The 22,424-nt window shown below is 35.3% G+C and overlaps 1 long non-coding RNA gene across 2 annotated transcripts in view; it reads right to left on the bottom strand.

The window, feature by feature from the left end:
* LOC123606416 overlaps positions 1-12,348 on the bottom strand; it is a 44,958-nt gene extending 32,610 nt beyond the window's left edge. For both annotated transcript variants that reach the window (XR_006716274.1, XR_006716273.1), the window contains exon 1: positions 12,318-12,348. This is a non-coding gene — a long non-coding RNA (uncharacterized LOC123606416). The remainder of the gene's footprint in view (positions 1-12,317) is intronic.
* Positions 12,349-22,424: the final 10,076 nt, after the last annotated feature.

Genomic DNA, 22,424 nt, shown 5'->3' with positions numbered 1-22,424 from the left:
AAAAAAATCATCCAGGAATACTCTATCCAGCAGCTTATCCTTCAGATTTGGAGGAAAAATATATTTCCTAAACAAACAAAAGCTGAGGGCCTACACCTACTTTGTGAGAAATGCTGCAAGAATTTCTTCAAGCTGACATAAAAGATGCTAATCAGGACTCTAAAGACATACGAAAGTACAAATATACCAGTATACAATATACTAGTAAAAGTAAATACAGAGTTGGACTAGGAAACTCTAATTATGTAATAGCATGGTGAGTTAATTACTTAACTATAGTATAAAAGTCAAAGGAAAAGTTATTTATTAATGAACAAGTAATGAAATGAAAAAGAAGTATATCATGAAATAAAAAATGTGAAAGGGGGGAAGTAAAAGGGTGAAGCTTTTGTAGATAATCAAGTTAAGCTGCTATCACTTTAAAATAGGCTATTTTATCTATGAGATCTATGTCAGCTTCATGGTAACCACAAAGCAAGAAGCTAGAAAATCAGAACAAAGTATAAAGGTAAAACGGAACTTAACACCACAGAAAGTCACCAATTTACAAAGATACATAGAAACATGGTGCATGGGGGCAGTAATGGTAATAGAAAAAAAAAGATGGCATTAATAAGCCCTTAATTACTAATGATAACATCAAATGTAATGGATTGAAGTCATCAATCAAAAGACAGAGTGGCTGGATGGATAACAAAACTGACTCAAATATATGCAGTATACAGGAAACTCATTAAAGCTCTAAGGATACACAAAGGTTCAAAGTGAAAAAATGGAAAGATTTTCATGCAAATAGAAACCAAATAAAGTGGGCATAACTGTAATGATACCAGATAGACTTTAAGCCAACAAAGTTAACAAGAGAAAAAGGTCATTGTACACTTATAAAGGGATCAATTTATCAAGAAAACACTAACGAATATATGTGCACCCAACATTGGAGCACTGAAAATATTAAGAAAATTCTAATAGTTCTGAAAGGAAGAATAGACAACAATACACTAATAGTAGGTGACTTCAGTAGTCCACTCAGCAATGAACATACCATGTAAACAGTATCAACAAGAAAATTTGAACTTGAACCATATATTATAGCAAGTAAACCTCACAGGTAATTATAGAATATTCTGTTCAACAGTAGCAGCATACACAAGTGCACATAGTACAATTTCCAGGACAGATCATATAAGACACAAAATCATCCTTAGCAAATTTGAGAAGACTGAAATTATGCCAAGTATCATTTCTGACCACAATGGTATGAAATTAGAGGTTAACAACAAGAGAAAAACTGGAAAATATACACTTAACACAAAAATTAGAAAACATAGTCCTGACCAAAGAATGGATCAAAGAAAAAATAAGGAATTCAAAAATACTTTGAGACAAATGAAAATGGGAACACAACATACCAAGATTTATGGACTGCTACAAAAGTGGTTCTGAGAAGAAGTTTATAGTGATAAATATTTTTAAAAATAGAAATATCTCAAGAAACCTTACTTTGCCTCTCAAAGGACTGGAAAACTAAAGAACTAAGCCCAAGTTTACCAGAAGGAAGGATATACTGAAGATTAGAGCAAAAATAATGAAATTGAGATGAGAAAAATAATAGAAAAAAACAAACAGCTAATTTAAAAAATACACATTTGACAAATCTTTAGCTAGACTAAGAGGAAAAGAGAAGACAAAATCAGAAATGAGAGAGATGTTAAAACAGCACAGAAATATAAAGTTTCATAAGAGACTCCTATAAAGTGAGATACTAACAAATTGGATAACCTAACAGAAATGGATAAATTTCTAAAATCCACCAGCACTAAAGTGGAGAGAAATAGAAAATCTGAATAGACAAATGTGAGGAAGAAGACTAGATCAGTAAACAAAAACCTCCCAATACAGAACCTTTAGGAACAGATGGCTTCATTGACAAATTCCAACAATCATTTAAAGAATATTTCAAACTTTTCAAACTCTTACATTTCCAAACTCATTTTACAGGGCAGGATTACCCTGTTACTAAGCTAGATACAAGGACACTATAATAAAACTAAAGACCCATATACCTAATGTAAAACATAGATGCAAAGATTCTAAACAAAATACTAGCCAACCAAATTCAACAGAATATTAAAAGGCTTATGCACCATGATCGAAAGGAATTAATCCCTGGGATACAAAGATGTCTCAATGTATGCAAATATCCACATTAACAGAAAATAAAAATCATATGATTATCTGAATAGATGCAGAAAGAACATTTGACAAAATACAGTATTTTTTCATTAAAAAAAAAAAAAAACACCTCTCACCAGCCTGGATATAAAGGGAATCTACCTCAGCATAACATAATACAGGCCATATAAAACAAACCAATAGGTAGCATTGTATTCAGTGGTGAAATATTAAAAGATTTTACCCTAAGACAAAGAACAAGACAAGGATACCCACTCTCACTGCTCTTATTCAATGTGGTATTAGCAGTCTTAGCTGTAGCATTTAGGCAAGACGAAAAAAATAAAAAACATCCAAATCAGAGTAAAATAATTTAAATTGTCTTCATTTGCAGTTAATATGATATTAGTAACATCCTAAAGATTCAACCAATAAATTGTTGGAACTAATCAACAAAGTCAGTAAAGTTGCACAATATAAAGTCAGCATACAGAAAATCAGATGCATTTCCATACACAAAGTTGAAAAATAAAGAAAACTATCTTATTCACAATAGTATGAACAACAATAGGAATACATTTAGCTAAATAAAAACTTGTACAATAAAAACTTTGATGAAAGAAGTTTATGAATACACAAAGATATCCCTTGTTCAGACTGGAAGAATTTTGTTAAAATGTCCATACTAGGGGCGCCTGGGTGGCGCAGTCGATTAAGTGTCCGACTTCAGCCAGGTCACGATCTCGCGGTCCGTGAGTTCGAGCCCCGCGTCGGGCTCTGGGCTGATGGCTCAGAGCCTGGAGCCTGTTTCCGATTCTGTGTCTCCCTCTCTCTCTGCCCCTCCCCCATTCATGCTCTGTCTCTCTCTGTCCCCAAAAAAAAAAATAAACGTTGAAAAAAAATTAAAAAAAAATGTCCATACTATATTAAACAATCTATAGATTCAATGCAACTCCCCAACCCCAATTACAATGGCATTCTTTACAGAAACAGAAAAATTAATCCTAAAATATGTATGGAACCACAGAAAACCCCAAACAGCTAAAGCAATTATGAGAACTAAGAACAAATCTGGAGGCATCAAACTTCCTGATATAAAATACTATAAGCTACAGTAATCAAAGCATGCACACAAAGACAAACCAAACAGAATTGAGAGCTCAGAAAACAAAACAAAACAAAAAAAACCCTGTACATTTAAAGTCAACTAAGATTTGACAAGCCAAAATCCTCAATAGCAGAAGGATAGCCTCTTTAACAAATGGTGCTGGGGGCACGTAGGTGGCTCAGTTGGTTAAGCATCAGATGGTGATCTCATGGTTCGTGGGTTTGAGTCCCACATCAGGCTCTGTGCTAACAACTCAGATTCTGTCTCTTCTTTGTCTCCCCCTTTCTCTGTCCCTCCTCCACTTGTGCTCCCTTGCTTGCTGGCTCTCTCATAAATAAATAAATAAATAAATAAATAAATGTGCTGGAAACTCTGGATAATCATATGCAGCAAAATGAAAATGGACCTCTATCTTACACAACTCATAAAAATGAACTCATATTACAGATTTTAACATAAGATCTCATACCATAAAAGTGTTAGAAGAGTTCAAAAGGAAGGTGCTCCTTGACTTTGGTCTTAGAAATGCATTTTTTGATGTAACACCAAAAGGACAAGTGACAAAAACAAAAATGAACAAGTGGGCTTATATCAAACTAAAAGCTTCTATACAGCGAAAGAAACAATCAGAAAAATGAAAAGGCAGAATTGGAGAAAATGTTTGCAAACCATATATGGACAAGGATTAATATCTGAAATATATAAAGAAGTCATATAACTCAATGGAAAAAAAAATGGGAAGAAGAACTAAATAGACACTTTTTTTTTCAAAGAAGACATCCAAACAGCTAATAGGAATCTAAAAAGATGTTCAGCATCACTAATCATCAGAGAAATGCAGTCAAAACCATAATGGGTATCACCTTACATCTGTCAGAATGACTATCATCAAGAAGAGAATTGGCAAGGATGTGGAGAAAAGGGAATGGAACCTTTGTACATTGTTGGTGGGAATGTAAGTTGGTTCAACCACTATGGAGTTGAATATGGAGTTTCCTTGAAACCAATATGGAGTTTCCTTGAAAAATTACAAATATATCTACCATATGATCTAGCAATTCCACTTTTGGTTATATAACCAAAGGAAATGAAAAGAGGATATTGAAGACATGTATGCACTCCCATGTTTATTGCAGCATTTATTCATAGTAGCCAAGATATGGAACCTAAGTGTCTATCAATGGATGGCCAAATAAAGGAGAGGTGATCATTCTCCCTCCCCCACCACCCTCTCTCTCTCTCTCATGCCTGTGTGCACACTTGCGCACACACATACACACACACACACACACACAATGTATTATTATTCGACTGTGAAAGAGAAGGACATCCTGCCGTTTGGGACAGTATGGATGAATCCTGAGCACATTATGCTAAATAAGTCAGAGAAAGACAAATACTGTATGATATCACATATATGTGGAAGTTTTAAGAAGTCAGACTCATAAAAACAGAAGAATTGTGATTACCAGGCTCAAGAGGGTAGGAGAATTGGGAAGATACACTGTTGAAGGTATAAATCTGCAACTAGTAGGATAAATAAGCCCTGAAGATCTAATGTACAGCAGAGTGATGAAAGCAATTTGAAGTGTATGATACAGCATTGTTATCTAAGACTAGAGCTTAATTTATGGTACCACACACACAAAAATTCTGTGATGTAATAGAAGTGTCAGGTAAAGCTAGGATGGTAATCATATTGCGATATATAAATGTATCAAATCAACATGTAGCATACCTTAAATTTACATATAATTTTTTAAAGACACAAAACACACGAAATAAATTATATAAATACAATATATCTTAGACAAGCCTGATTAATATAATTTTCTGTGTTGATGAAAATATCCTTGGCTTGCAATGGTGTCTGTCCACTAGTAACGATGGAGTGTTTGAATAATGGTTAGTGACGCGAAAATCAAAATTTTTAATTTCAGATTTTAATTATTGAGAAAAGGGTACTGAGTAATAGAGAGTTGATGTGTCTCATTTCTAAAAGTAGATAGTTAACAGATTTAAAAATAGCACAGAATCTTTTAATATAAAATCTGGGTAAAAGCATGGTTTCTGAAGAAGAAACCACAACATGGGTAAATTTTACTTTTTTTGAGTAGGGTCAATATATATGATAAGAGATATTAACTTACATTTTGCTCAAACTTTCTGAAAAATGATGAAATGTTTTCATATTCAAAGATCTAAATTTTTAAAATTATCATGCAGTTAGGATAATTTTTATTAATGATCTAGAGATTAAATGCTTGATTATCTAATGGAATTTCTTTTCGCTTTTTTAGGCCTCTATATTTACATTCCATTGACCTGTGTAGGGTTGTTTACTTTCAGAAGATTTTTCTAAATTAACTGTATCCATGTACACCCCCCCCCATTCTGTCTACAAACACTGAATTCCTTAGGTAAATATACACCCACAGTATAGGTAAGTGAGTATAGGTAAATAACACCCACAGAATAATGTGTTCTCATCTTGTGTTTCCACCATGTATCCTTAAGTCCATTCCTTTTTTGTTTCCTCCTCTACTACTTTCTTTCTACCATGCTTTTTGGAACTTCTTGTCAAGCCTTTTACTTAAGTTATTAATATTTATATTATTTTAATTTATAGACATTAGTAGAGATTAAAGTTACTCTTGGAGAAAACCTCAGAATCATCTGTTAATACACAATTATTCATTACATTCTTAAGCATATTAATATAATAAAAGGGTTACGTATCTCTGCTTTCTGTACTCAGAATTTACAAACTACTGATGCACTAATAGGAGGGTTTTAATTTGTCAAAATTTCAAGTTAACAAAGTACTTCAGTTCTCTGTTGACATTGTAGCACAGAAACTTTCCACTTGTCATTGAAAATTCAATTTGATTCCTCACAAGAGCATTCCGTTGATATTTAGATTCTATCAACAGGATTAAAAACGTTAGATCTATAATGCATATATGCTTTATGACATTTCTGTAATTCATTTATTTTTCCATTAAATCTTTTTTTTTCTCTAGGCTTTTATTTTTTTCAAAGGAATATGTTCTTTACTTTTCAATCATTCATAAAGTTTTCATACCTCATGTTTCAGAATGTTAGACTTTATTTTTATTTTGCAATTCTCTGTAGTTTTAATTCTTCTGAAACAGTAATTTTTTAGCAGTAAAATCTAACTAGGTGGAAGAAAAATTGGCAGCTACAATAAAGTATGTGTTTCAGATGTACAATAAGTATATCGCTTTTTAATATCAAGATCATGCACTGAATTTTCAGTGAGTTTATCATGAATATAAAAAAATCCCTTTGACTTTGTTAAAGAATATCACACTATATTCATGTCTGTGTCTTTTAAATTTTTTAAAAGACAGAAAATGATTTTTCTTAAAGAGCGTGGAGCTGTCCACGTTTCTCTAAATAACCTAAATGCTGACCTAACCCAGAAATGCACCCATTTAAGTAGGCATAGGATTCATTCAGGTATATTGCACCATCTGTTGTATTAATGTTTTATAAGTATTTTAGCAAAACACATTAACAGTTCACACTTTTAAGCATTCATTTATATCTGTAATATGACTGAAATTATTTGTGTCAAGTTCACTAATTTGATGTATACATGTATGACAAGTTAGACATCCATCCTTACTTCCCTCTAAATTCACAAGCATTTGGATAATAGTGTATCCCAGGAAAGCCTGTCTTTCTGGGAAGTTATCATGCTCATCTAATTACACAGAGATTCATCCATGAGGTTCCAACTTAGTGAAATCAATGAGAACATATGGAATCACAGGTGTTTGGTTCTCCATGAATGAATTATACCTACGGGATGCATTGACTGTATGAAGAACCTTTTATACCACACTCAAGCTTAGGTCTAAAGCTTGTATGAGAACTAAATCACGTAGATCCACTTTTTCTCTACAGAAATTATCTTCATTGTAAAAGTAGTATTAGAAGAAATTGGGGGAGGGATCTCATAGAAAAATAATTTTATGTTCTGAGTGTAACAAATAGGCAAAACTTCCATGAAACAGCAATAAATTTGTGTTTGATTCATAGTTCCTTTTATTTTGCTAGAGGGTAATATTAAAATACTTTCATTTGTAGAAAAAAATGGCAAGGTACAAGAACCCAGCTTCCACATCTCTCCATAAAGAGAAGTGATTGGACAGCTATCCACAAATAAAAGTAGCTCCAGAAGACCTTGAAAACACATTTAGGAAATTTTAGCCACAGCGTGGAATGAAAACAAACCTGAGAATAATTATACAAGAAGTAAAAGAAGACTTCGTTTAGCCTGCATCATCACATGCCCTAAGTTGGCACTGTTCTCTGACAACGAGGGTCTAACCAACTAGAAAGAGTTCTCACCAGGAAAGGAAGAGTGGGGTGACCAACCAGCCTCTTCAGGCATGATGCAAAACAAAAGTCCAGCTTTGGTTTTATAAAACCCAGACTGGCAAAGCTAATACATATAAATCTCTTTAGGAACAAACAAGAAAGTAAAGACAATTGTTACCAGATAGGCAGGGAGAATGTCTGTGGTTCCCAAAGATCTGCTCTGTATATAGACTCAGCAGCTTCCACCACTGACAAAGTCACCAGCCTGTACAATCACTGTAGATCCCCCTCATATCTTGGCAGTTATTAGCTTACAGGTATTTTTGTTTCCTAAAATCAGATACTTCAGTCCTTTCCTGACCCTCCCACTATGCACCTGTATATTCTCAGACTGATCCTCATCACTAGCCTCCACTGCAGTGTGCATGCCCAGTGGGAGAGTATGCATAACTAGGAAAGCATATTGGCATCTTGGGCCCCCACAACTGCTTGCAGGCCCAGATCAGGCCCTCCATTCTGTCATTGGCAACACCATGACAACATATAATTAGCCCCTCCCTCCATGTGTGCACCTGCATACTCCCCAGTGTGACTCCTGTGACTGCACTTCACTGCACAATACACAACTAGGGATGGGGTGTGAAGCCATAGGAGAGCACACTAACAGCTGGGGCCTCCGCAGATTCCAGTGAGCCCATAGTTGGTTCTGACCTTGCTACCTGCCCTGATCTCCATCTCCATGAGTTTGTCTCTAACTGGTCTCTGCCACTACATTGACACCTACAGCTAGCCTCCACAGCTAAGTGTGTGAATACCACGGGCCCTGGACACCATTGCTCCCTGCCCTGGTTTCTAGCTACTGGACTTGAAGGCACCACTTAAGACTAATCAACCCTTGAAACCTTTGAAGATTCTCCACAATCCTTGCCAAGGAAAACCTAATTATCAATATTGTGGACCCAGTTGCTTGAGTTGAAGAGATATCACACTTCCCCTGCACTGGCACACTCTACAACCAGACCCAGGGTCACAGCATGATACAATATGCCCCCATCTTCAGGGGAAAGACTTTCATTATCAAAATCAGCCCATAAATCTGGAAGAGGTGACTGATTCTTCAAATGTGCAGACATCTACACAAGGCTACAGGAACCACATAGAAACAGGGGAACATATATCCAAAAGGAATATAGTAAACATCTAGTAACTGACCCCATGGAAATGGAAATAAAAAAATTCAAAGTAACTGATATACAGATGCTCAAACTGTTACAAAGCATACAAGCAATTTAACATCAAAAATACAAGAATAAAATGGAAGTTAAATAAAGAGGAAAAAAAACCCCAAAAAATCTAAAAAAAAAATTGGAGCTGAAGAATGCAATGACTGAACTGAAGAATTCCATAGAGAACTTAACAGCAATCTTGTAAAAGCAGAAGAATCATGAAAAGAAATAATATATGTATTACTGGAGTCCCAGAAAGAGAACAAAGAAAGAAAGGTGGAACACTTATTTAAAGAAATAATGGTTGAGAACTTCTCAAACCTAAGGGGATTTTTGGAAAAAGAAGTTCATGAAACTAATAGGTCACCTTAAAATTTGAATCCAAAACGCTCTTCTCCAAGACACACAATAATAAAACTGTTTCACATTAAAGGAAGAACATTTTAAAAGCAGCAAGAAAAAAAAATTATCAAAAAAAGAAAACCCAGTGAATTTATCAGATTTCTCAACAGAGACCAGGAAAGAAATGGGGTGATGTATTCAAAGAGCTAAAGAAAGAAACTGCCAATCAAAAATATTTTGCCCAAAGTTGTCCTTCAGAATTAAATAGGGGCGCCTGGGTGGCTCAGTCGGTTAAGTGTGACTTCGGCTGAGGTCATGATCTCCTGGTTTGTGGGTTCAAGCCCTGCGTCAGGCTCCGTGCTGACAGCAAAGAGCCTAGAGCCTGCTTTGGATCCTGTGTCTCCCTCTAACTCTGCCCCTCTTCTGCTCTCACTCTCTCTCCCTCTGAAAATTAACATTAAAAAAAAGCTGAAGGAATCCTTTGTTATTAAACTGTCTTAAAAATGTTAACAGAAGTTATTCAAGCTGAGGCAAAGTATCACAATTAGTACCATAAAAACATATGAAGATATGCAACACTGATAATGGTAAGCATGCAGTCAGATTCAGAATACTTTAACTGTAATACAATGATGTGCTAACTACTTAACTCTAGAATTAAAGCTAAAGGTCAAAATTATTAAAAATAGCCATAGCTTAAACAATTTGTTAACGGATACACAATAAAAGCTATGTAAATGGTGACATCAAAAATATAAAAGAGAAAGGTAAAATAACAATAAACTTAAACTAAAATTTTAAATGCAATTGGGTGCCTGGGTGGCTCAGTCAGTTAAGCGTCCAACTTTGACACAGGTCATGATCTCACAACTAGTGAGTTTCACCGCGCATCAGGCTCTGTGCTGACAGTGCAGAGCCTGGAGCTGCTTCGGATTCTGTGTCCCCCCCTCTCTCTGACCTTCCCCTGCTCTCACTCTGCTCTGTCTCTCTCTCTCTCTCTCTCTCAAAAATAAACATTAAAAAATTGAATTTAAATGCAATAAAAATTAAATTATCTGTATAAAATGGATATATGTGATTATATACTATATATATAAAACATGTGACTTTTTTGTGTAAACCTCTTGGGAGCTACACAGAGAAATATACAATACGTACACAAAAGATAAAGACAAGCATACACTATGGAAAATCATCACATACATAGAAGGCAATGAAGGGTAGGAAGGAATGAACCACAAAACACCCAGAAAACAATAAGGTGGCTTCAGTAAACATTTAAATGTTAAAGATACTCTAAATGGATTGCATTCTGCAATGAAAGATATAGAGTGGCTGGATGTATTGAAAAAAAAAAAAGCTCACTTCAGCTTCAGGACATATATAGGTTAGAAGTGAAGGAATGCAAAAAGATATTCCATCCAAATGAAGATCAAAACAAAGTGGAAGAAATGATACTTTCATCCAATTGACTTTAGGCCAAAAACATTGATAAGAGAAAACAAACCATTGCATAATGAAATAGGAGTCATTTCATGAAAACATATAACAATTACATATGTACCCAACACTGGAGCATCTAAATTCATTAAACAAATTCTAACAGATCTGAAAGGAGAATTAACAATAATAGCAGAGAACTTCAGTAGCCCACTTTCAACAATGGACAGATCACACAAAAAATCAACAAAGAAACACTGGACTTGAACCACTCATTGGTCCAAATGGACCTAACAGACAAGTATAGAATATTTCATCCAATAGTAGTAGCATGCACATTTTCCTTAAGGGCACACAGGGCATTGCATAAGATAGATCACATGCTAGGTCACAAAACACCTTGACAAATGTGAAAAGACTGAAATAATACGAAATATTTTTTCTGCCCACAGTGATAGGAAACTAGCAGCCAATAACAGGAGGAAACCTGAATAACTTACAAGTGTGTGGAGATTAAACAGATAATCAGTGGATCAAACATGAAATCAAAAGGGGTATCAAGAAATATCTTTAAACAGATGAAAATGGAAGCAAAACATATTAAAACTTCTGGGATGCGGCATAAGAAGTTCTATAGGGGAGTTTCTAAGCACTTACACATTAAGAAACCAGAAAGATCTCAAATAAAAAACCTCACTTTATACCTCAATGAACTAGAAAATAAAGAGGAAACTAAGCCCAAACTTAGAGGGAAGGAAATAGAGTTCAGAGCAGAAATAAGTAAAATGGAGTCCAGAAAAAATAATAAGGAAATAAAAGAAAAGATTGATAAAACTAAGAGCTGATTTTTGAAAAAAGAAATTAACAGAAGTAACAAAACTTTAGCTGGACTAAGAAAAAAAAAAAGACTCAAAATTATAAATGAAAGAGGAGGCATTACAACTGAATACTGAAATACAAAGGGTCCTGAGATAGACTGCAATGAACATATATGCTAACAAAGTGGATAACCTAGAAGAGAATATTCCTAGAAACAAAACCTATTAAGACTGAATCATAAAGAAATAGAAAATCTGAATAGATGAAATACTAGTAAGATTGAATTAGTCGTCAAAACCACCCAACACGGAAAAGCCACAGATTGTTTCATTGATGGATTCTATGAAACTAAAAAAATAACCTAGCCAATCCTTCTCAAAATCTTCCCAAAAATGTAAGAACAATCAACATTCTCAATTTTACATGGCTAGCATTACCCTGATACCAAAACCAGATAAAGAAACTATAAGAAAAAAAAAAAATAAAGACCAGTATCACTAAATATTGATGAAGAAAATTCTCAATAAAATATTAGTAAGTCAAATTCAGCAGCCCATTAAAATGTAATTCACCATGATCAAGTGGGATTGATGCCTGGAAGAGAAGGAGAGTTCAACACACACAAATCAATAAATGTGATAACACCACATAAATAGCTAAAAATCCTATGATCATATCAAAAAAGCATTTGATAAAATATATCCTTTCATGATAAAAACATTCAGTAAGTTGGTTATATAAGAAATATACCTTATCAAAATAAAGACCATGTACAATAACCCCACAGCCAACATCATACTTAATGGTGAAAGGTCAAAAGTTTTTCCTCTAAGATCAGAAAAGACCAGGGTACTCACCATTACCACTCCTATTCAATATAGCACTGAAAGTTTTAGACAGAGCCATCAGGTAAGAAATAAAAGACATCCAAATAGGAAAATAAGAGTAACCTTGTCTTTGCTTTTAAATCATATGATCATCTATAAAGAAAATCCTAAACAGGCCACCAAAAAACTGTTGGAACTAATCAATAAATTCAGCCAAGTTGCAGGACATAAAATTAACATACAGAATACTAACAATACAGCAACTGATAAAAGAAAATAATTTTATTCACTATAGCATTAAAAAGAGTAAAATACCTAGGAATAAATTTACCCAAGAAAGTGAACTGTACAATGAAAGTAACAAGACTTTGATGAAAGAAATTGAAGAATACACAAATAGAAACATATTCCTTCTTCATAGTTTGGAAGAATTAATATTATTAAAATGTCCATACAGTACAAAGTCATCTATCTATGGATTCATTGCAATACCTGTCAAGGTTCCAATGGCATTTTTCACAGAAATTTTTAAAAAACTTGATATTTGTGTGGAGCTACAAGTAATCTCCCCAAACAGTCAAAGCAATCCTGGGAAAGAACAAAGCCAAAAACAACCTGTGTCCTGATTGCAAACTATGCCACAAAGTTATGGTAATCAAATTAGTATGGTATTGACATAATAGACACATAATCCAATGAAACAGAATTAGGAGCCCAGAAAAAAATCCTTACATTTAAGGTCAACTAATATCTGACAATGGGAAAACTGGCATAACCACATGACAAAGAATGAAATTGGATCCCTACCTTATACAACTTACAAAAATGAATTCAAAATAAATTAACTTAAATTTAAGTCCTGAAATCATATAACTTGTAGAAGAAAATAAAGGGAAAATGTTCTCAGCAGCTATTACCTGAATATGACACCAAAAGCAAATGTGCCAAAAGCAAAATAAATGGTTCAACAAAATCAAACAAAAAAGGTTCACGGGAGCCTGGGTGACTCAGTTTGTTGAGTGTCTGACTCTTGATTTTAGCTCAGGTCATAATCCCAGGATGGTTGGATTGAGCCCCGTGTTGGGCTCTGCACTGAGCATGGAGCTTGCTTGGGATTCTTTGTCTCTCTCCCTCTGCCCATCTCCCTGGCTCACCCTTTCTATTAAAAAAAAACACACACACACACACACACACACACACACAAAACAGCAACTTCAGCACAGCAAAAGAACAATCAACAAAATGGAAAGGTATATTATAGAATGGAATATATCAGCAAATCATGTATTTGAAAAAAAGGTTAATATCTAAGATATAAAGAACTCATACACCTTAATAGAAAAGAAATCTAATAACTTTTTAAAGGTGGGCAGAGGAACTAAATAGACATTTCTCTGAAGAAAAACTGCAAATTGTCAACAGGCAGAAGAAAAAGATGCTCAACATCACTCATTATCAGGGAAATCTAACCAAAACCACAATGCGTTATCACCTCACATCTGTTAAACTTTCTTATCAAAAAGACTAGAGATAACAAGTGTTGGTGAGGGATGAAGAAAAGGGAACCCTTCTGCATGGATAGTAGAATGAAAATTGGTATAGCTTCTATGGAAGATAGTATGGAGTTCCTCAAAAAATAAACATAGAACTACCATATGATCTAACAATCTTACTTCTGGGTATGTATCCAAAGGAAAACAAAATCAGTATCTCAGAGATCTCTGCACTCTCATGTTTATCGCAGCATTATTTACACTAGCCAAGATATGGAAACCTGTGTGTGTCAATGTATGAATGCGTAAATAAGATGTGATATCTACACATACATACATACACACACATATACACAATGGAATGTTTTTCAGGCATGAAGAAGAAGGAAATCCTACCACTTGTGGCAAAATGGATGGATTTGAGGACATCATACTAAGTGAAATAAGCCAGACAGAGAAAGAGAAATATGGCATGGTATCACTTACATATTGAATCTAAAAAAAAAAAAAAAAGCCAAACTTACAGAAAAAAGGACTATAATGATGGTTGCCAGGGGCTGAGGTCAGTCAGAGGGTACAAACACCCAGCTATAAGATGAATAACTTCTGGAGATCTAATGTTCAGCACAGTAATTACAGTTAATAATACTATATTATATACTTGAATATTGCTAAGAAAGTGTGACCTTACACATGAAAAGATGCTGAACATCTCTCATCATCAGGGAAATGCAAATCAAAACTAAAATGAGATATCACTTCACACCTGTCAGAATGGCTAAAATAAAAAAAAAAACACAAGAAACAACAGGTATTGGTGAGGATGCAGAGAAGGAGGAACCCTCTTACACTGTTGGTGGGAATGCAAACTGGCACAGCCACTGTGGAAAACAGTATGGAGGTTTCTCAAAAAGTTAAAAATAGAACTTTCCTAGGATCCAGAAATTGCACTACTAGAGATTTATCCAAAGGATACAATACTACTTTGAAGGGATACATGCATCCCAATGTTTATAGCAGCATTATCAACAATAGCCTGAACGTCCATTGACCAATGAATGGATAAAGAAGATGTGGAATGTATATGTATGTGTGTGTGTGTGTGTGTGTGTGTGTGTGTGTGTGTTACTCAACCATAAAAAGAATGAAAATCTTGCCATTTGCAACAATGTGAATGGAGCTAGAGAATATTATGCTAAGTGTAATCAGTCAGAAAAAGATAAATAACATATGGTTTCACTTAAAGGTGGAATTTAAGAAACAAAACAAATGAGCATGGGGAAAAAGAAGAGGAAAAAAATAAGAAACAAGAGAACAAGTTGATGGTTATTGGAGGAGAGGTGGGTGGGGTGATGGGTTAAATAAGTGATGGGGATTAAGGAGTACGCTTGTTATGAGGAGCACTGGGTGTTTTATAGAAGTACAGAATGACTGTATTGGACACCTGAAAAAAATATTACACTGTTTGTTAACTAAATGGAATTTAAATCACTTTTTAAAAAGTTTCAAATAGTTTAAATAATTTTAAACGAAAAAAAGGAAGTATAATTTTAAATGTCCTCCCTACAAAAAGAAATGATAACTTTATGATGGGAGGCAGGTGTTAATGTTACTCTGGTAATCATTTTACAATATAGAAACGTACTAAATTATCACTTAGTACACCTTCAACTTAAAAACGTTATGCATCAATTTTATCTCAAGAAAGCTGGGAGAAGGGTGGGAAGACATAAAAGAAAAGCAAAAGAAAACATAAAGCATAATTTCCTAATGAGATCTACTACTTTCCAGTACTAGAAATTTACATCTTTCCAAAGTAACTTCAAACTTATGGAAAAGTTTCTAGAAAAGGCTATGAAACTGTATATGACCTTCAACTACATTACCCATCTATTAAAATTTTTCCATACATTCTATTTATCTTTCCGTATGTCTAGTTGAATATTTTTCTATGAATCACTGGAGGATAATTTGCAGATAGGACACTTTATTACCCCAATAATTATTATATATTTCCTAATAAAATAGGAGAGGTCTCACACTCTCTTCTATAACCATTATCCCATGATCAAAATCAGAAAATTATTGATATACTACCATCTAAACCACAGATCTTATTGAGATTAAACCTAAGTATCCTAATAACATCTAAACAAAGCAAACAGGAGAAAAAGTTACTGTGGTCCAGGATCTGTGATTCAATTACTGGCATCCCCTTTAGACTCCAATCTAGAACAGTTCTTCAAAATGATTTTTTGCCTTTTGCATCTTTGACAATTTTGAAAACACAGCCAGTTATTTTGTAGAATGTCCAATTATTGGATTTGTTTAATATTTCCTTGTGATCAGAACCAGGTGACTCATATTTGGCAGAATTATCGCAGAAGTAGTGTTATGTCCTTTTCTGTGTATCTTGTCAGAAGGCGAGATCTTGTCTCAATCCTGTTTATGGCAACTTTAACCACATGGTTCAGGTGGTGTCTGCCAGCTATTTCTATTTTTGCTTTTGTAATTTATAAGCATTTCTTGGGGAGATACTTTCAGGCTGTATCTTGTTTCTCATCAAATTTTCACTGTTAGTTTGAGCATTAATTTAGGATCATTTTCTGAATAAATTAGTGTCTTGATTGCCAAAATGGGATTTTCTAACTACATCATTTCTTCTACACTTACAAGTTGTTATTCCACTGGAGAGAGAGCAAGGGGGGTGAGGGAGAGAGAATATATACACATACTAACTAGAATTCAAAATTTGTTGAAATACTTTATAATCTTTGGCCTTAGGATAAATAGTAAAAAACTGTACTCCAAAATGTACTTGTGTTCAAACTCCACTTTCAGTTAGAATGTAGAATGTTGCAAAAGATTCCACACTACTAAATGTAAAATCTGTAATCTATGCAATCAGATACTTTTAAAGCTCATTAGCAAACTACTAACCCAAACAGTAAGTTGAACTAAATTTCAAAGAAATAAGACCCCATGAGAAGAGACAGAGCACATAAATGGTGTTTCTATTAAACAGAGCACAAGAGGAAGAGACAACATATATAAAAGCAAGCAGGAAAAAAAAAATAAAAGTTTAATAAATTCTTAAATGTCAAATGCAAGTCTGCTTGACAACTGAAAATCACATGCAGTTCCAGACACAATAGGAGTTAGCACCTATTTGACATTTTTAAGAGGCCTCAGGAGGAAGATTGGGGACAGAAAAGAGAATGAAGTGACATGCCTAGTGACAAAGGTATGCAGACAGTGCTTAGGTGATGTTGGGTGATATACCAAAGCTTATTTGGTGCCCTGGACATTTCTCTGATATGAAGTTAAAGGGAAAAAAATATTTTTGCAGAGGGAATGACAACGAGCCTTCTTTTCTTCTCTTTCCTCCTCCTCTCACTTGGGGATATACATAAGAAAATAACTTTCCACTGTGTAAAGGTCAGGAACCTTCTTGTACCTGGGATTTCCTGAGGATACAATGCAGGGTGCTGCTATCACTGAAGACAGAGCAGGAAACTCTTATGCTTAAACTCACCAAAGGGAAAAGACAAGGAAGGCTGAGCTAAGTTTACTCCTAGGGCTCAGGTGCACAAGATATGAGGAAGCATGAAGATACTATAGGAGGATTGAGAAAAATACCCCAATTATCACAATGAAAATTTTCCTGAGCCAAGTACCAACCAATAGTCTACCTCTGGGAGACTGACCCTCTAGAAAGTGTCAAAAAGATGGCAGGGTAAGAGGACCCAGAGCTCACCTCATCCCATGGATACACAAGGTAACAGCCACATTTGTTCAACTCACTCTGAAAATGACCTGAGGATCAGCAGAACAGACTTTCCATAGTTAATCATACACAGGAAGCCACATTAAACAGGTTAGGAATGGGGTGCATGGGTGGCTCATCTACTTAAGCATCCAACTTTTGATTTTGGCTCAGGTCATGATCTCACAGTTTGTGGGTTTAAGCCCTGCGTCAGGCTCCATGCTGACAGTGCAGAGCCTGCTTGGGATTCTCTTCTCTCTCTGCCCCTACACCACTCACAATTTCTCTCGCTCTCTGAAAAATAAATAAACAAACTTAAAAAAATTTTTTAAAGGGTAGGAGAGGGAGGTACGCAGTTAGGAACCAAATCGCTGATGAGACTAATCACAAATGAGACATCACAAGCATGGAGAAGCCCGAGGATCACATTATTGGGACGGCTGCTCACCACATTAGATTTTGAAAACCAGTGGGGCTAAAATTCATGAGCTTTAAAAATTAGTGGATATTAACTCTGGACACTTTAAAAATCAGCAGGCTTAGCTCCTGGGAAGGTGGGGGACAATAGGAAACAGTCTTAAAGAAGCAGCATAATTCAGCTGAGACATAGCACAAAAGTAGCAGTTTGAAAAGCACTTGAGTTATACATGAAGGAAAGTTATTTACTAATCTCAGAAAGTGCTTTGAGGGGCAGAGAACTCAGGAGACTTCTTCAAGAACAAAAGTGCTGACAGGCACCATTTCTTTTTCTTTCCTCTCAGTCTAGATATGGGATTTGTGTGAACCAGCAGGAACACTTTCCACCTATTTTTCCAGCACTGAGTGCCCTGTCCCCCCTGTTTCCCCTGTGGATCTACCTCATCAACCTGCCGGTCTCAGCAGGTATCCTCTAAAGCAGCTTGGACTTTGACACACATTGAAAGCAGTCCAGGCTGGAACCAGCACCACTCCAGAGTGACTCCTGCCCTGGGGAAAGGGGAGATAACCACACCCACCAGCACACCATCAGTCCCAGCTGCCTAGTTTCTCAGCTGGCCATGCAGGAAGAGTATCCTCCCATTTAGTAAGCCTGCAGCTCTGGAAAACAGATGGGATGCAGACATCTGGTCTGATTATCAACCCTGCCTACCAATGAAAACCTATCAGGAGGCCTTACAGGGAAAGCACATAGCCATTTGAGGCACATGCTTCTGTAGCAGACAGAGTAGGTGCACACTACTAGCCAGATTGCTCATACTACCTACCTTCAAGCCCATGGAACCTCAGACAGACCCCTTACCAGTGCAGGGACCAAAATCTACCCAGTACACCCAGAGCAGGTAAATTGCAGCTTACTGGACTGAAAGCAAATGCCAGTTAGCCAAACAGGAGGGCACAGGCAGCTCACACAGGAGACACCCCTGGACTGCCTGGTTCTGTGACCAGAGGCATCACACAACAGGGTACCATAGGATTTCTTTTTCATAAGGCCAGTACTTTTAGAACAGAAGATGTAGCTGACTTTTCTAACAAATAGAATCAAACATAGAATCAGACAAAATGAAGAGACAAAGGAATATGACCCAAATAAAAAACCAAGACAAAATGACAGCACAAGAGTTAAATCAAACAAAGATCAGCAATATGCCTGATAAAGAATTCAAAGTAGTGGTCATAAATATACTCACTGGACTTGACAAGAGAGTGGAGGATCTCACTGAGGCCCTCAACAAAGAGATAGAAAATATAAAAAAGAAGCAGAACTGAAGAACTCAATACCTGAAATTAAAAAATACACTAGAGGAAATCAATGGCAGATTAGAGGATGCAGAATGAATCAGTGATCTGGAAGACAGGGTCATATAAAGCAACCAAGGTGAAGAGAAAAAAACGAATAAAAAATGGGAATAGGTTATGGTAACTCGGTGATAGCCTCAATCAAAACATTTGCCTTATAGGAATCCTAAAAAGAGAAGAGAGAAGGGGGCAGAAACTTATTTGAAGAATTGATAGCTGAAAACTTTCTTAATGTGGGTAAAGGAGAAAGATAAACAGATTGAGGCACCACAGAGAGTGCTGAACAAAATGTACCCTTGGAGGACCATACCAAGACACATAATAATTTAAATGGCAAAAAGCAGTGATAGAGAATGTTAAAAGCAGTAAGAGCAAAAAAAAAGTTGCTGCATAGAAGAAAATCTCTATAAGGCTATGAGCTGCTTTTTCAGCAGAAGATTTATAGGCTAGAAGAGATTGGCATGATATATCCGAAGTGTTGAAAGGGAAAAAAAAAGTTGCAACCAAGAGTTCTCTATCATAATAGGAGAGATAGTTTCCCAGACAAACCAAAATTTAAAAAGTTCATCACTACTAAATCACTCTTATAAGAATTGTTAAAGGGCATTATTTGAGTGAAAAAGTCATAACTATAAGTGAGAAAATTATGAAAGAAAAAAATTTCACTGGTAAATGCAAACATGTGGTCAAATTAGATTAGTTACTTATAAAACCAGTATGAAAGTCAAAACACAAAAGCCATAAAATTAATTATATGTATAAATATCAGTCAAGGGATGCACAAAATGAAAGAATGTAGAACAGGACATTATATGTATAAAATGTGGGGGGGAGCAGAGTAAAATTTAGTGCTTTTGGAATGTGCTAAATTTAAGCGACAATAACTTAATATGGACTGCTATACACATAAAATGTTCTAATATGAACCTAATGATAACCACAAATCAAAAACCTGTAATAAATACACAAAAAGAAAGGAACCCATGCATACATTAAAGAAAGCCATAAAGGCACAAGGAAAGAGCAAGAGAAGAAAAGAATAAAAAAGAACTACAAATATAACCAAAAAACAATTAAAAAATGGCAATTGGTACATACATATCAATAATTATTTACTTATTTATTTATTTAGAGAGCACCAGCAGGGGAGAGGGGCAAAGGGAGAGAGGGAGAGAGACAGAGAATCATAAGCAGACTCCATGCTCTCTGTGGAGCCCAAGGTAGGGTTCAATTCCGTGACCCTGAGATCATGACCTAAGCTGAAGTCAAGAGTCAGATGCTCATCCAACTGAACCGCCCATGTTCCCCAATAATACTTTAAACATAAATGGGCTAATGCTTCAATAAACACACACACACACAAACACACACACATATAAGGTGACTGAAAGGATTAAAAAACATAACCCATATATATGCTATCTACAGGAAACTCACTTCAAATCTCAAGACACATGCAGATTGAAAGTAAATGAATGGGAAAATATTTACCATGCAACTGGAAGTGAAAAAAAATCTGGGGTAGCAATACTTATATTAGACAAAATAGATTTTAAAACAAAGACCGTATGGGGTGTTTAGGTGGCTCAGTTGGTTAAGTGTCCGACTTCGGCTCAGGTCATGATCTCGTTGCTCATGGGTGTGAGCCCGGCATCGGGCTCTGTGCTGACAGCTCAGAGCCTGGAGCCTGTTTCAGATTCTGTGTCTCCCTATCTCTGTGCCCCTCCCTCACTCATGCTCTGTCTCCCTCTCTCTCTCAAAAATAAATAAACATTAAAAAAAAAGACTGTAGCAAGCGACAAAGGAAGGCACATGTAATGATAAAGGGAACAATCCAAATAGAGTTATAACAACTGTAAATATCTGTGCACCTAACATGGAAACATACAGTGAATATCAACAGATATAAAGGGAAAAATTGTCAACAATACAATTATGGTAGATGACTTGATAACCAACTTACATCAATGTATAAAGATCACACACAGAGGAAATCAACAAAGAAACAATATTTGTTTTAAGTTTTTTATTTATTTAAGTAATCTCTACACTCCATGTGGGATTCAATCTCATGACCCTTAGATTAGGAGTCACATGCTCTTCCAACTGAGCCAGCCAGATGCCCCAGGAAACAATGGTTTTGAATGACCCAATAGACCAGATGGACCTAACAGATATATATAGAACATTCTATTCCAAAGCAGCAGAATACATAGTCTTTGAAGTGCACATGGAACATTCTCCAGGATGTTAGGCCACAAAACAAGTCTCGATAAATCATATGAAGCTTGTTTCCTGACCATAATGTTATAAAACTAGATACCAATTACAAGAAAAAATCTGTAAAGAATACATACATGAAGACTAAATAAGATGCTACTAAAGAATAGGTCATGCATAACATCAAAGAGGATATTAAAAAATACATGGAGACTAAGGAAAATGAAAATATTATGGTCCAAAATCTTTGAGCTGCAGTTAAAAGCAGTTCTAAAAGGGAAGTTTATATAAATATGGGCCTACTCCAAGAAATAAGCAAATCTCAAATAAGCAACCTAACCTTACACCTTGCAGGAGGTAGAAAAAGAACAAAGCCCAAAGCCAGAAGAAAGGAAATAATAAATATTAGAGTAGAAAAATGTGAGAGACTAAAAATACAATAGAAAAGATCAATGAAAACAGTATCTGTTTCTTTACAAAGATAAACAGAATTGGTAAAACTTTAACCAGACTCATAAAAAGAAAAAAAGAGAGAAGACAAATATAAATAAAATCATAAGTGAAGGATGAGAAATACCACCTGACACTATGGATATACAAAAGGATTGTTAAAGAATATTATAAAAACTAATATGCCAACAAACTGGATGACTGAGAAGAAATGAATAAATTCTTAGAAACATATAACCTTTCAAAACTGAGTTAGAAAAAATAGACAATTTGGACAAACTGATTACTTGCAATGAAATTTAATGAATAATCATCATCATCATCATCATCATCATCTCCTAACAAACAAATGTTCAGACCAGATGGTTTCACAGGTAAATTCTACCAAGCATTTAAAGAAGAGTTAGTCCTTATTCTCTAACTATTCCAAAA

This window comes from Leopardus geoffroyi, chromosome A2 (assembly GCF_018350155.1).
Source record: "Leopardus geoffroyi isolate Oge1 chromosome A2, O.geoffroyi_Oge1_pat1.0, whole genome shotgun sequence".
NCBI lineage: Eukaryota > Metazoa > Chordata > Mammalia > Carnivora > Felidae > Leopardus > Leopardus geoffroyi.
The sequence above is the reverse complement of the archived record's forward strand: the minus strand, read 5'-3'. Positions and strand labels throughout refer to the sequence as shown.